The 16,630-nt window shown below is 39.6% G+C and overlaps 1 long non-coding RNA gene across 1 annotated transcript; it reads right to left on the bottom strand.

The window, feature by feature from the left end:
* Positions 1 to 8,078: 8,078 nt before the first annotated feature.
* Positions 8,079 to 11,584, bottom strand: LOC116056477. The gene is made up of 3 exons (XR_004106583.2): positions 11,573 to 11,584; positions 9,048 to 9,119; positions 8,079 to 8,663 (listed from the first exon to the last, which is right to left on the bottom strand). It is a non-coding gene; the product is annotated as an uncharacterized LOC116056477 (long non-coding RNA).
* Between the last annotated feature and the right edge of the window lie 5,046 nt (positions 11,585 to 16,630).

Below are 16,630 nucleotides of genomic sequence, written 5' to 3'. Positions count from 1 at the left end.
GGCGAGTAGAGTCGAGCTGAGTCGAGCAGGTACCATGTAGTGGAAAAACGCCATTAGTTTCTTTGTCTACTACTCTCTTTCACTGCACACTTGTCGGCACCTACCTCGGCACAGGACTGCCCTCTTCCATCATATGTTACCTTGGTTTTATTTTTCTTCCTGGCGCTATTGGTGTTGAGACCAAAATTAAACAAAACATCTTCAAATGGCACTAAATACTTGTCTTAACAGTCTACTACATCCACGACGTTCCACTTCCAGGATTGCCCAGGGGGCGGAGCTCTGTGAACGGAAGTGCGGCTGGAAATTCCGCTGGATGTCCCTCACTTTCAGCTGGATGCCCGTCACTTTCCTCGTTCTTTGTGTTGGCATTTAGGGATGTCCCAATCAGCCTTTTTTGACTCCCGATCCGATCCCGATATTTAATATCTGCCGATACCGAGTCTCGAATGAATGACGTTCCCCAATCAGTTAACCTTTATGTTGTCCTCGGGTCAAATTGGACCCGTTTTTGAAGTTATTTTATATGAGAAATATGGGACGTTGAAATATGGGTCGGAATAACTGCCAAAAAAAAACTTGTTTCGAAAAAACAGACAATTGGTTGGGAAAAGCCTCATTTTTAATTTTTAAAAAGCGACATAAACGACAAAAACTTCAAAAACATCGGAAGAAAATGTCAAAAGCATCCGAAAAAGCAAAATACATTTTTTTAAAACTGACCAAAACGTTGAAAACCCCCCACAAAAACATTTTAAAAAAACAACGAAACCGTTGGGAACAGGAAGACAACACAAAGGTTAAAAAACTCTGATCCGATAATGTGATCAGGACATCCCTAGTTGGCGTTCTAACCTCCGGTGGATTTGTGAGGACTATGGTTAACTGCTCCTCAGATCTCTGCAGGGTAAATCCAGACAGCTAGCTAGACTATCTGTCCAATCTGAGTTTTCTGTTGCACGACTAAAACTACTTTTGAACGTACACACGCTCCACCAAAACAAGTTCCTTCCTGAGACTATTTAGCAGAGGCACCGTGGCTCCGTCCGGAGCTTAGCACCGCCCAAGACGATTGTGATTGGTTTAAAGAAATGCCGATAAATCAGAGCAGGTTTTTCTCCCATCCCAGAATGCTGTGTGGACTAGTGAGAGCTTCCTTCGCAGTGCTGTGGAGAAAGGTCTGGCAAAGTGAGACTACTTATGGATGGAATTTTAAAAAACTGACACAAATTAGACACAGACCACCATTTGATACGATTTTGTCCCAAGGTTTCCCACAATAGGACTTTGCTTTTAGGCATAGGTCATAGATTACTTCACTGTCTTACTTATGGATGGAGTTATAGTGAAAATACAGTATTCTCCTTTTTGCCCCCTCAAAGACCCCTCTACTGTCGCTAATCCACTGACTACTTAGAAGTACTTCATACAACCAGACTTCACTTCAGAGTCACTTGGTTTGTAATTTAAATGAAAGTGTAATTGTATGAGTGAGTTTTATGATGGGATGGATGGACCTCTGAGCAGTTAGTGTCTGCATCGGGCCTCCAGAGGGCGCCACACGCCACGCTTTAGTCCACCAGCCAGCTGATAATGATGCAGCAGCTGCAAGACTTTGTCATGTTCACACACACACACACACACACACACACACACACACACACACACACACACACACACACACACACACTGAAACACATAGACACACACACACACACACATTCACACACACACACGCGCACACACACACACACACACACACACACACACACACACTCACACACACACACAGACACACCGACACAAACACACACACACACACACACACACACACACACACACACACAAACACACAAACACACACACACACACACACATACACACACACACACACACACACACACACACACACACACACACACCGACACACACACAAACATACACACACACACACACACACACAAACACATATTCACACACACTCGCACATACTAACACACACACAGAAACACACACATACACCATAAAAGCTGGAAAATCTATTAATAGTTAGAAAAATACTTTCATTTCATTTTTTATTTTTTTTGATGAACTTTATTAAGAAAATAAACATCCGGAGACTCGACATCATAGATGACGTTCACCGGGTAGAGGGTGTAATTACTGTAGTAGTTCCTCCATCAGGAGAGATAAGGCTCAATCACTGACTTCTTTTACATCACCTCTTAAAACACACTTTTATAGACTTCTTATTATGTGATTCTCTCTTTTTTTTCTGGCCCATCTTTTCTTTTTATGCTATTAAAATGTCGTGGATTTATGGGTATGTGTATTGATTTGATTTGTACGTGCTTTTGTATGTGAAAGCACTTTGTAAGCTATTGTTTTTAAAGGTGCTATATACACAAAGTTATTGTTAGCAGGGTTTGAATTATGATTTCATCTTCGTGGGGGTCTCTTTAAAAAAAAAAAAGTAGTCTATGAGCAGCAAATTTTGAGCATTAAACATTTCATTTCCTGCATTCAGGTGAATTTGTATGCACCTATTTCTACCTTTTTCTGAATCAATGTATGCTGCAAATATCTTTACGTAAAGGGAAACATAGATTACAATCTAAATATAAAAACATAATGGAATATATTGCAATAAGGCTCTCAGGCATTCTGTATTGCTTTCATCTATTTATTCTCCTGTAGATCCACTTTTCTAATTCTATCTGAGTCAGCACACATGTAGCCTAGAGGCATCATTTACTCCTCCCTCCTCTTCGTCTTTTGTTGGGGAAGTAACCTCCTTAAATGTGCATATGACAATTATTCACCTCAATGATACATTAATTCATTTTAATGGATTAATAAAGCCCTGGACTGTAATATTTCTGATGTGTTTGAGCAAGATTACAGCTCATGTTCTAAACTTTAAAATATATCCCATCTGTGTTCTCAGAGGTTTGGAGGAGTCGTGATATTTTGAGAAAAATAAAGTGATAATAGGCTATTACAAGAATAAAGTCACAATATTTCAGAAAATAATCTACCTGCACCATAGTCTGCTGTGTATTATGTGATTGCTCTGCTGATACGGTAGATCTCAGACCTTCTGACAGACTCAGAGCCCCGTTTGGGTCTCTGGTCTCTGAATGAGAGAAAGTTTAGGGAAGTGGCTGAACGCTGCTCTACATCGGAGGTGGAAACCGAAACTACGCAGCATGTCGACAGCAGAGCGCGTCCATTATAAACCTGAAGCTGAAGGCGCGCTGCTCATCTCTATTTTTACAGAGAGAGTGGACACTAAGGGACGCACAGGTCTGCTTCAGAGCGCCGTGTGTTTGGGAAAAGTGCTTTATTTGTGATTTAAATAATGGTGCTGATGATTTTTAGAGACCCCCACAGGTGTATGATTTTACTGCTTTCATGGGAGCTCATTCTCTCTCTATGGGAGCTCAGCTCCCACTGGCTCCCACGTAATTCGAACCCTGATTGTTAGTATTATGTGGCTGTGGCCCGTGTTTGAGTCCGACCCGGGGCCCTTTGCTGCGTGTCATCCCCCCCTCTCTCTCTCTTCAGGCTGTCCTATCAATTAAAATCCCCCAAAAATGTCTTTAAAAAGAAAATAAGACAACATGCTCAAGTCACACTGAAACTTGACAGAGTGGTTGCTGGCTCCTTTAATGTGGATCATGATATATACAAGTGGTGCTCATAAGTTTATGAACCCATGCTAAAGTTGACTAAAAAGACGAATAAAAAAATCATCTTTTAGAAATTGATCTTAATGCCTTAATTAAAATAAATAAATGGGGTACTTTCCATAAGATCATCTCTCAATGCAAATCAAACCAGCTGTTAGGCTAACTGAAATAAAACCATGCCAATCTCTAGGTATGGTGATCATCTCTTTATCAGGATGCAGAGTATCCAGGATACTCTGCATCCTGATGAAGAGATGATTTTATGGAAAGTACCCCATGCCAATCTCTAGGTATGGTGAAGGGTATGTGATGATGTGGGGGCCAAGGGAACTTTATCAGGATGCATAGTATCCTGGATCCATGAAATAACTGGCCTTTCAAAATAAAAAGCTGCCTGCCTCTATGGGAATTTAACATAGAGGTGTACTGACTTATGCCCCCTGTATTTTAAGGAAGAACATTTATTTATTTATGATACATTATTCATTCACAAAGAAAATTGGTGTCCTTAAAGATTGGATTTTTCCTTTTTATTAATTAAGGCTTTAAGATCAATTTCCTAAAGATGATTTTTTTATTCCTCTTTTTAGTCAACTTTAGCATGGGTTCATAAACTTATGAGCACCACTGTATAAGGTATGTCAGTAAACTCCAGAATACCAGAGGCATCTTGTCAATCTTTTATGAATACTTATTTGTCATATAAAATATATTTGTAACATGGATTCATGTTGTATTATTGTTAACCACAAAATGTGTTCTACTAATGCCAAATCATATACACATAGAAGACCAACATACATGATCCTTTATTGTTAAAGAGAATATCAATAAATCAATAAATCAGCCCCAATGATTAACAACGTTTTGGTCTGTGACCTGAAACCTGAAGCCTGCAGGTCACAAACATTAAGAACAAAGTTTACAGTGAAGTAGGAGACTTCTGGTGTTCAGCACTTACACTTTTATAATGAACAACATTTACATATTCAGAGATTCAGAATTCTTCAACGAGGAAGAAGGAGCAGATGGAATTTAAAGAATTTTTAAACAGGAAACACGACTTTTTTTTTATAATTCAAAGCAGAGTATTTTATGTCTTAAACATGCAAATGTGTCTGCATCAGGAGAGCATCATGACATCACTGTGCAGCAAAACATAGAACACAGATCAAATATACATCTAGATCACAAGATGAGAGTAAATACATTGTTGATAAAACGTATTCTTATATTCAATCTTTAAGTTTATCTTCTACACAATGAATTAGTGAGAAACCCTTTCACTCAATCAGGTCACTTCACAAATCCATAATAATAAACAAACAATTATCTTACCATTGTTTTCCTTAACATTATTTTTTGCCCATTACTGTGTCATGTTCATTAGTGATATTTAAACCCAAATATCTAAACTAACCTGCTGCTGACGGCACAGTGAATGAACCACGTTCATGGATTAGAGAGTTGAGGTTGTTCTTGATATTTAAAAAATAACTCTTTAAAACTTTGATTGGTTCATAATTAGAGTAAACATGATTCATAAAAGCCAAAGTCAATTGTTCTCTTTCTGGGCGAGTACAATAATATGTACCCGCACCCGAAAGCTCTTTGTTGCAGTTTTCAATTTCATTATTTTCCATAATACATGTGTCTGGAATCTCATGATGAACATAAAATGTATATTTGAAAAAATTGGACTTGCTCTTGTAAATCTTGTATTTCTCCAGCAAATGTTCCAGGTATTGTGAATGCAAATTGATGACAGCGTCGATAGCATCAACATGGTCTGATGCAGGTGTACCAGTCTGAATATTCAGCCGAGCCTCATGGATCAACATCTGGACGTGGAAGGCGGCTCCGTTGACCCAGATTTTGAACCCCCGGCTGCTCATCTGTCCGTCAAGCAGCAGAGAGTTTCTGAGGATCGTGAGATGGTTGCTCAGCTGCTGTTCCAGTCTCCTTAGTTCCTCCCGTAATCGTTGGTCATTGTTCATGTACGTGCGATGCCGCCCCAAAAACTCGGACATTGTGTCCCGGACACTCGAAGCTTTCTCTTCACCAAACACACGTCGTAACATGCTGTAGGTGTTATCACTTGGCTGAGAGCTGCTCTTGATGATGATCTCTATGATCAAGGAAATCACCAAAGCTCCAAGACCAACAGCATTTGGGACTGAAGTCATCGGAGCCAAAACAGATCCCAACCTGCCGACGTAACCTGGCACCGTGTTCAGCATCTCCTTAGAGAAAGCCTGCAGCACCGCGTTAGAGTCGGTACCAGAATATTTCAGCAGAGACTCATCTATGCCTACATCTGGTAAGAGGCATGGTTTCCGTAAAGCATGGTAATAAAAATTAAGAGATGTACTGTCAAATTGCTCTTGTGAGTATTGTGAGGTTTCAGAGCCCATGATATTTCCTTTCGATCTGTGATCACTCACACAAAGTTCAGATGTCCCCCGACCAGCAGACTGAACACTATAATCAGAATGTACTGAGATAAAATCCAGCCAGCTCCCTCACATATAACCAGGATGACACCTCCAGCAGCCAATCAGATCTCAGGAAAAGTTAGGAGTATTTGTTGACTTGTCTGTAAAGTCCGATGTGTCCAAGGTCCAGAAAAACAAATTGTGCCGCATGAATCTACATTTATAGTTTGCTATTCAAATCCAACCCACATGTCATGATTTCAGATTGTTCCTTCACGTGCATTATAAGAGTTTTATATACTTAAATAAAGTAAACCTTCCCAGAATCCTCCTCAAAAACAGACCAAAGCCCAAAAACATACACACGATGCTGCTTAACCTACTTCAGCATTTATAAAATGAATCATGTTGGGAACAGTCTGTCAGGAACTGAAATCTTTGACTTGTATTTATGTCTTACGAAGAAAAAATATTTTCTGTTGATCAAGTATGTAAAGGAGGAGGTGGTTGTGCAATGGATGGATTTTCATTTATTTTGTGTGTGGGGTTATAGACGAGTTTTTGTGGGATGAAAACGTTATCAATCAAGTTATTACGAAGGACATGGATGTTTCCAACAGACTGAACACCAGGCAATTGAGAATACATAAAGATAGTCAGCTGCCTCAGGTGTAGCCAGATCAGTCCCTCCAGGATTTCGTGGCCTTTTTTGAGATTGTTGCGGCCCAAAATGCTTGATTTTGCAGGAGCTTTTGTAAAGAATTGCGATAAAAGTTGCGATGTTTTTTGTATTTTTGTTGCAATGAAGTTGCGAGAGACTGTGAAAGTTTTTTTTGTATAGTTCTTTAAAAATAAACAGGAAACTTGTTTTGGGAAGAATAAAATTACTCTGGGCTGTTGCAACTCCCCACATTAGGCTGCTTGAAACACCGACTATTAACACACAGGACTAGTTGACCAATCACAGTCCTTGCGGTCTGCGTTGCCTCGACGCAAAGTTACAAATTTTTGGAGGTGCGCGTTGAGCTATGGCGGAGGGCTCCAAGAGGGGTTCACGGTGACGCAGAGGGGTCTGCGGGGGTACGCCGTCGATTCGACGCAGAAACATAAAACAGCCTTTAGGGGGTTAGGGTTAGGGCTACCTTAGGGTTACCTTAGGGTTAGCTAGAATGATGGTAGTTTGCCTCAGTAGTTTACCTCAGTTATTTACATTCTTACTAGTCATGTAGCCTATATTGTTAGCTATTAGCTGGGGAGACGTCCTACAGCAGGGGTTCTCAAACGTATCACTCTAAGGTCTGCATCAGAATTTAAAGTCAGGGGTCCACAAAAACAAATTGTAATTGACTACTTAGTTAACTTTTGAAAAAGATGAAGCATATAGCGAATAGCGAATGCCCGAGTGTGCAAGACGGTGGCAAAATAGGTGAAGATAAACAGTCACATATATCGACTAGAGGCAATAAAAACAGCATATTTTGAGAGACAGAGCAAAACAACTCTCAGGACTTCTAGTCCACCTCAGCATCGACAGCTAATATTTGCATAACAGTGTGCTTACCAGAACATGTAATGTTTGACAAAGCAACATGATAATTTAACAAGGCTATTTGAGTGAGTAAAACAAAAATCAAATGACAATAGTTTTCTCCTTTTCATCCCACGAACAACTGACCTTACTATCACCTAGGTTACAAGTTCTTAAAAGACACACTTAAAAGAAAGGGACTGTAACTCCATGACGACTATGTAGGCAAGATAACGGGTGGCACTTTTGAGAAATATAAAAACAGCTATTAGGACTGTAGTCCATCTCAGCATCAACAGCACATAGGTTATATGCATAACATAGTGCAATCCAGAAAATGTGATGCTCGAAAAATAAACAGGGTAGTTTTAAAAGGTTATATGGGTGTGTGAAAAACAAATAAGAGGTAATATTTCTCTCCTTTTTTCCCTTTAACTGACTTAACTGGTAACGAGGGTCCAAGTGCGTGTGTTGATAAAAGGTTTAGCAAACTTAAAAGACTGGAGTAGGTGTGCAACTCCAAAGTATATAGCCAGTAAAACAGCTTTCACCTTCTAGAGATAGGGGAAACTATCTGGACTACCTAGTCCATCTATGCATCAGCTGCACATTTACTTAACTGTGTGCTTTCCAGAACATACAATGCTTGACAAATCAACAAGATAATCACTGCAGTCTTTAGTTTCACAGGCTCTTGGACATGAACTTGTTCTGGAGTTCATTAACTCTTGAAGAGCGAGTGTCTCCAAAAATGTTAATTATCACCTTTTTTATTACCTCGAACATGTACTTGAGCCCTTTGGGGTAATGGATGTTGAAGACATACAGCAGACCCATCAGCAGGGCAAATGCTTTGGGCACATCCTTCAGGTCCCGAAGAACGATATGCTCCTCCAGAATCAGTGCAATATCAATCATCTCCTTGGAGACAGGGCGTTGAGGATCCTCCTCTGTAACCACCAAGATTCCGACGTTCATTCCTTTCACTGCGTCACTCTCTTCGGTTGGCTAATGACACAACAAAGTAATATGAATAGATTGCAAATCAGCATCTATTCCTCAACACATGATTAACACAAAATTCAAGATGCATTGCAAACTTGGGTATAAAAATATCTGATGCAAACTAATGTAAACTTATGTAAACAGAAGAAATTCAAATTCAAATAGATTACAATTTCAAATTCATTGAGCAAGGAATCCCGTCACTGCAGCTTTGAATAATTCACTTGTCCTCCATTTAAGCAGATGTCTTTCCACATGTCCGGATTCTTATAACAGGACATATTTTCTAGATATCCTATAACTACAGGGTCATGACTTCATTTGGATCAAAAAGATTGAGATTAGCAAGTGATATGGATTCCAGAGTGGCATTGATTCCTCACATACCTTACAAATCTTGAAGAATTGGGAGGGATCCTCTTTCAGGAAATGGGACAGGCCAAGGAGAACAACTGCTCTCTTCTGTTGATTTGAGTTCTGGACAACACACACACACACACACACACACACACACACACACACACACACACACACACACACACACACACACCCAGGGCTGGCGATTGCTATAGGCAAACTAGGCGATGGCCTAGTGCCAGTGGCGCAAAAAGGGGGTATGCAATATATGCGGCGCATAGGGGTGGCGCACCATGGGGGCACCAAAGCGATGGTAAAAAAAAAATAAATAAAAAAAAAAAATGTTTTGGGTATTTTCTAATTATTTTTTTGGGTAGCTGCTGTTGTGCCTTTTATCTGTAGCCTACTTTCTATCTAATACTTTTTTTATTTTAGTTGTAAAAATAAGTCCAAACCTATTTATGTTTTGAGGGAGAGGAAGATCAACTACGGTCTGTTACACTACTGTATATTCAACTTCACTAACAATTTGTTGATCAGTATGAAATGTATTTAAAAATATAAAACGTTACACTTCATAAGGTTTTGTATTCATAACACGAGGTACGGGCCAGGTCTGGATTGACTTGTGGTTCGGTCCAAAAAGCGGACCTTGGTCCGAACTTTGAGAAGCCCTGTTCTACAGAGACAGATCATTTCACTGTAAAAATACAATCCGGTATCACGGTTTAGTGTTTTTTATTCGGTGACTAGTCTATATCGACGATGTTTCATTTCCGGGATTGCGCCGGTGCCGCCTGAAATTCTGAGCAGATGTCACTATTTTTGGCTGGATGTCAGTCAACTTCCTGGTTTTGGACTATGGTGACATTTTATATATGCATTCAACCTCCCAGTGTCTTCATGCTTTAGACACGGTGTTTCATGGAGCCTTAAGATTCATCACAAACTTAAAATCTCATACTCATCACTGTCTGCTGTACTCTCGGGTCGAGTGGTTCTCCCTCTCAATCAGGCGTTGGATGCACTGGCATCTTTTTATTTATAAAGCAGTATTAGGACTACTTCCTCCTTATCTGAACGCTTACATCCTCCAAAGGTCTGCAGGGACATATCACTTGCGTTCACAGGATCTGTTTTTATTGTCAGTCCCTAAAGCCTGCACTGACTTTGGTAAAAAGGCTTTTAATGTTGCAGCACCATCTGCATGGAATCAGCTTCAGAATGAACTACAGTTGAAGGAGTTGGTCTCATTCTATTCTTTTAAAGGCTTTTTAAAGGAACTTGCAGAAAGGCGGTCTGTCTGTCATTGTTTTTAAATCGATTTAGGACCCAGATTTTTTATGATGACGTTGTTTGAATGTGTGTCTATGTTTTTACTTGTTATTGTCTTTGTATTTATTTTGAAACCACGCTGCTGCCACTTGCCAGGACACTCTTGTAAAAGAGATTTGTAATTTCAAGGAGTTTTTATCCTGGTTAAATAAAGGTTTGAATGAATGAACTGGTTAAATGTTTTATGCTGTGGTGTGCTGGGGAGGCAGAATTAAGAAGAGACATTGGGCGACTGAACAGGCCATCAACTGACCATGAGTAGGATGCTGGCGATCAGAGGAGCATGTTCAGTGGCGGACTTTTGCCACTGTCATGCTCAACAGACAGGTTTTGGCCCCAGGGCCATTCAACTCTTCAATACCACCCAAAGGGGGAGGGGAGAAATGGACTTTTCAGCATGAGCCTGTCTCTATCAGCCCATACCACCATTATATCTCTGTCTGCTGTACACCTGACCGTCTTATAGGCTATATTAGCCCTCATACACAATCTGGACTGTGGTCATAACATCTACATCTTATAACTTATTATTATAACATAACTTATAACTCTCAGGACTTCTAGTCCACCTCAGCATCGACAGCTAATATTTGCATAACAGTGTGCTTACCAGAACATGCAATATTTGACAAAGCAACATGTTAATGTCACACACACACACCCAGGGCTGGCGATTGCTATAGGCGAACTAGGCGATTACCTAGGGCCAGTGGCAGTTGGAGGCTTGCAAATATTCATGTTAACAGACTAGCTAGCGTTTGCTAACACTGGGAATGTAGCGGCCAAATGGGGGTTTACCATGGAATCATGCATATATTTGCTACCAAACTTGGAGGCTTGCAAATATTCATGTTAACAGACTGTTGACTAGCTAGTGTTTGCTAACACTAGCAGCTTAAGTGGGGTTTACGGCTAGCTTAATGCAAACCAATGTTGCTTATGGCTACATTTAGATTTTGGTTAAACCCTATGGTACCAATCCCATGCATGACATATCTTAATTTTATTAATGTAAAATAACAACTGTTAAATATAAGGTAGCATGCACAATAAATGACAAGAAGCTGGAAAACATAACTTATGCAATAACTGTGGTTTACCATGGAATCATTAATAGATTTTGTTTTACCATTAGCTGTTCATGTTAGCTGTGCTGTCAGACATATACAGGCTGTAGTTACATTTGTTGGGTGACATGGAAGCTGTAATTACAGGGTCACATCTCTCTCTTTAAAGGTCTATGCTAAGTTGCTCTCCATATTTGTACTTTTTAGAATCCAAAATGTGAATGTAATTTCAACAGCAGCACGACCTTACTGCATAACATCACTAGGCTGATAAGAATTGAATTTAGGCTGCTATATTTAACAGTGAGTTCATTTCATTCAGGTGTGAGGATGGTGGATCAGGAAAGACAAGAGAAGGCAACAGGTAGGTCTAACATTAGGTGGAAGTGTAGGGGAGCCACTTGATAACAGATTCATTTTTTAATATTATTAATATGGAAAAGCTAATATAGAAAATATATTACATAATGTTTGTTTGACAATATGTCTTATGTCTAATGTGGATCATAATATATAATAATAATATATATATAAGATATGGTAGTAAACTCCAGAAGGCCGGAGGCATCATGTCAATCATTTGGAAACACTTATTTGTCATATAACATATATTGGTAACATGGATCCCTGTTGTATTATTGTTAACCACAAAATATGTTCTACTAATGCCAGATTAAATACACGTAGAAGACCAACATATATACATGATCCTTTATTGTTAAAGAGAACATCAAAATATCAATAAATCAGCCCCAATGATTAATAACGTTTTGGTCTGTGACCTGAAACCTGAAGCCTGCAGGTCACAAACATTAAGAACAAAGTTTACAGTGAAGTAGGAGACTTCTGGTGTTCAGCACTTACACTTTTATAATGAACAACATTTACATATTCAAAGATTCAGACTTCTTCAATGAGGAAGAAGGAGCAGATGTAATCTAAAGAATTTTTAAACAGGAAACAGGACTCTTTTTTTGATAAAAGCAAACTGTTCAGATGCAAAACAAAGTTCAAAGCAGCAGAGTATTTTATGTCTTAAACATGTAACATGCAGGTGGAAAAGAGAACAATGTGTCATCACTGTGCAGCAAAACATAGAACATAGATAAAATATACATGTAGATCACAAGATGAGAGTAAATACGTTGTTGATAAAACTTCTATTGTAATATTAATAACACACTTTAAGTCGATCTTTCCTTACACAATGAATTAGTGAGAAACCCTTTCACCCAATCAGGTCACTTCACAAATCCGTAATCAGAAACAAACAATTATCTTACAATTGTTTTCCTTAACATAATTTTTTGCCCATTACTGTGTCATGTTCATTAGTGATATTTAAACCCAAATATCTAAACTAACCTGCTGCTGCTGACGGCAGAGTGAATGAACCACGTTGGCGGATTAGAGAGATGAGGTTGTTCTTGGTATTTAAAAAATAACTCTTTAAACCATAATTTGAGACAAGATGATTCACATAAGTCTTACCGAGCTCAGAATTGAATAGGGCAGTCTTGTATTTCTCCAGCAAATTATCCAGGTTCCGCGAATGCAAATTTATGGCAGTTTCGATAGCATTAACATTGATTGATGCAAGTGTACCAGTCTGATTATGCAGTCGAGCCTCATGGATCAACATCTGGACGTGGAAGGCGGCTCCGTTGACCCAGATTTTTAACCCACGGTTGCCCATCTGTCCGTCATCCTGCAGGGAGCGTCTGAGTTTGGTGAGATGGTAGCTCAGCTGCTGTTCCAGTCTCCTTAGTTCCTCCCGTAATCGTTGGTCATCGTTCATGAACCTTTCATGCCGCTCCAGATACTCTGACATTGTGTCCCGGACATCCGAAGCTTTCTCTTCACCAAACACACGTCGTAACATGCTGTATGTATTCTCACTTGGCTGAGTGTTGATCTTGATGGCGATCTCTAAAATCATGGAAATCACCAAAGCTCCAATTCCAACAGCATTCGGGACTGATTTCAGTCCAGCAGCAGCAGATCCCAAACTGGCGACGTAACCTGGCACCGCGTTCAGAAGCTCATTAGAGTAAACCTGCAGCACCGCGTTAGAGTCGGTACCAGAATATTTCAGCAGAGACTCATCTATGCGTATATCTGGTAAGAAGCTTGGTTGATGCTGTGAAAAAGTGTCATAAAAGAAAGCAGCAGCACTTTCATTTTCCTCTTGTGATAATTCAGAGCCCATGATTATTCCTCAGTTCAGATGTCCAGCAGACTGAACACTATAATTAGAATGCACTGAGATCAAATCCAGCCAGCTCCCTCACATATAACCAGGATGACAACTCCAGCAGCCAATCAGATCTCTGGAAAGATTAGGAGTATTTGTTGACTTGTCTCTAAAGTCCAATGTGACCAAGGTCCAGAAAAACTAAATGTGCCACATGAATCTACATTTATAGTTTGCCGTTTCAATACAAACCACATGCAATGATTTCAGATTGTTCCTTCATGTGCATTATACATGTTTTATAAGCTACTGAAATAAAGACAACATTCCCAGAATCCACCTCAGAAACAGACCAAAGACAGAACCATGAACAGGATATTGACTCAATCTACTTCAACATTTAGAAAATGAATCATGTGTGGAATAGTTTGTCAGGAACTGAAATCTTTGACTTGTATTTATGTCTTAATAAGAAAAAATATTTTCTGTTGATAAAGTATGTAAAGGAGGAGGCGGTTGTGCGATGGATGGATTTTAATTTATTTTGTGTTGTGGGGTTATACACGAGTTTTTGTGGGATGAAAATGGTGCTATAAATCAAATACAAACTGGACCTTAAAGCATTTACAATTTTTAATTCAATCAAGTTATTACGAAGGACATGGATGTTTCCAACAGACTGAACACCAGGCAATTGAGAATACATAAAGATAGTCAGCTGCCTCAGGTGTAGCCAGATATAACCAAGGAAACTATAACGAGTGAAGTGACGTTGTGACAGCATTCAAATGTTGCTTTGGTGCCAGTTCTATCAAAGTTATAAAAGAATGCTTCAACATAATAAAAAAAAAAACACATTATGTGATGTTGACTGATCTGTTTTTTATTTAAATGAGACTGTATGCCACTGTGCAAGTAGCCTCAGTGATTAACATTTGGACTATCCATCTAGCCTCTATTGGCTGGACTGAATGCAACACATCCTTCTAACTAAACAACATTATAGGATGATTCCCAAATACTCCCAAAACATCACATGTGAGTGTAATCATTTAACCGGTCTATTTAACATAACTGGTGCAGTTTTAAACACGTAGCAAACATTGTGAAATGGAACTAGTTAAGTTCAGGCAACAATTTTACTTAGTTAAAGGTGCACTATGAGTTCCTGCATGACTTCAGCGCGATTACATTTTTGTCTCAAATCGTAGGTATCTCTCCTTGATCCTCTAGCTCAGTGGTTCCCAACCTGGGGTCCGGGGACCCCTAAGGGGGGCGGCAAAGATCACAGGGGGGGGCGCAAGTCTTTATCTGGTTTGAGGTTTGCACATGTTAAACAAATTATGATAATACACTAGAATATATAATGTATACAAAAGTCTGTATAAAAACTATATATTTTTGTTCTCGCTTAAACTTGTAGGCAGGCTACTTAGTAGGCCAAACCTCCGGGACCTCTTAACCTGGGACCCTGCTGTCATCAGGTCAGCTGCTAGCTGCTATCATCCTCGTTTTTCCTGCCGCCACGGCATCACTATTTTATGAACGAAACATGGCGGAGAAACGTAAAAGTGCTGATAACTCCTCTGTATCAAAAAAGAAAGTAAGGGAAAGTTACCTCACCTTCCGTTTCGGAGGGGGGGCTCAGCTTTTCTTAGACATAAGTAGGGGGGGCGCCAAGGAAAAAAGGTTGGGAACCACTGCTCTAGCTGCCTGCCCCCTGAACACACCATGAAAAAGCCCGGTCTCAGGAGACAACACAGGGGTCGTAAACGTCAAAAAAACACTAGAGGCACAGGCTGTACACCAAAATAAAACAAACCACTCCAGCCAATCACAGACAAGATGGTTGGGGGAGGGGATGGGGGTTAGTGACAGTTAGTCAGTTAGTCATGACAGTTACGGAAACATGGGGGGAGGGGCGAGCTTGCTCTGTTTTGTTTGAAATTTACTTGGAACGTCAACAGAAGTGACATCATGCAGGAACTCATAGTGCACCTTTAAGGTAAGTAGAACATTAGGAATGTTGTTTGATGTTTACGACCCCTGTGTGGTCTCCCGACACCGGGCTTTTTCACGGTGTGTTCAGGGGGCAGGCAGCTAGAGGATCAAGGAGAGATACCTACGATTTGAGACAAAAATGTAATCACGCTGAAGTCATGCAGGAACTCATAGTGCACCTTTAACTAAGTAAAATTGTTGCCTGAACTTAACTAGTTCCATTTCACAATGTTTGCTACGTGTTTAAAACTGCACCAGTTATGTTAAATAGACCGGTTAAATGATTACACTCACATGTGATGTTTTGGGAGTATTTGGGAATCATCCTATAATGTTGTTTAGTTAGAAGGATGTGTTGCATTCAGTCCAGCCAATAGAGGCTAGATGGATAGTCCAAATGTTAATCACTGAGGCTACTTGCACAGTGGCATACAGTCTCATTTAAATAAAAAACAGATCAGTCAACATCACATAATGTGTTTTTTTTTTTTATTATGTTGAAGCATTCTTTTATAACTTTGATAGAACTGGCACCAAAGCAACATTTGAATGCTGTCACAACGTCACTTCACTCGTTATAGTTTCCTTGGTTATATCTGGCTACACCTGAGGCAGCTGACTATCTTTATGTATTCTCAATTGCCTGGTGTTCAGTCTGTTGGAAACATCCATGTCCTTCGTAATAACTTGATTGAATTAAAAATTGTAAATGCTTTAAGGTCCAGTTTGTATTTGATTTATCGCACCATTTTCATCCCACAAAAACTCGTGTATAACCCCACAACACAAAATAAATTAAAATCCATCCATCGCACAACCGCCTCCTCCTTTACATACTTTATCAACAGAAAATATTTTTTCTTTCTTATCTCAATCTACTTCAGCATTTAGAAAATGAATCATGTGTGGAATAGTTTGTCAGGAACTGAAATCTTTGACTTGTATTTATGTCTTAATAAGAATGCATACATACACTTGCGTTCACAGGATCTGTTTTTATTGTCAGTCCCTAAAGC

This window comes from Sander lucioperca, chromosome 6, assembly GCF_008315115.2.
Source record: "Sander lucioperca isolate FBNREF2018 chromosome 6, SLUC_FBN_1.2, whole genome shotgun sequence".
In the NCBI taxonomy this organism is placed as follows: Eukaryota; Metazoa; Chordata; class Actinopteri; order Perciformes; family Percidae; genus Sander; species Sander lucioperca.
This window is presented reverse-complemented; position numbering and strand designations above follow the sequence as displayed.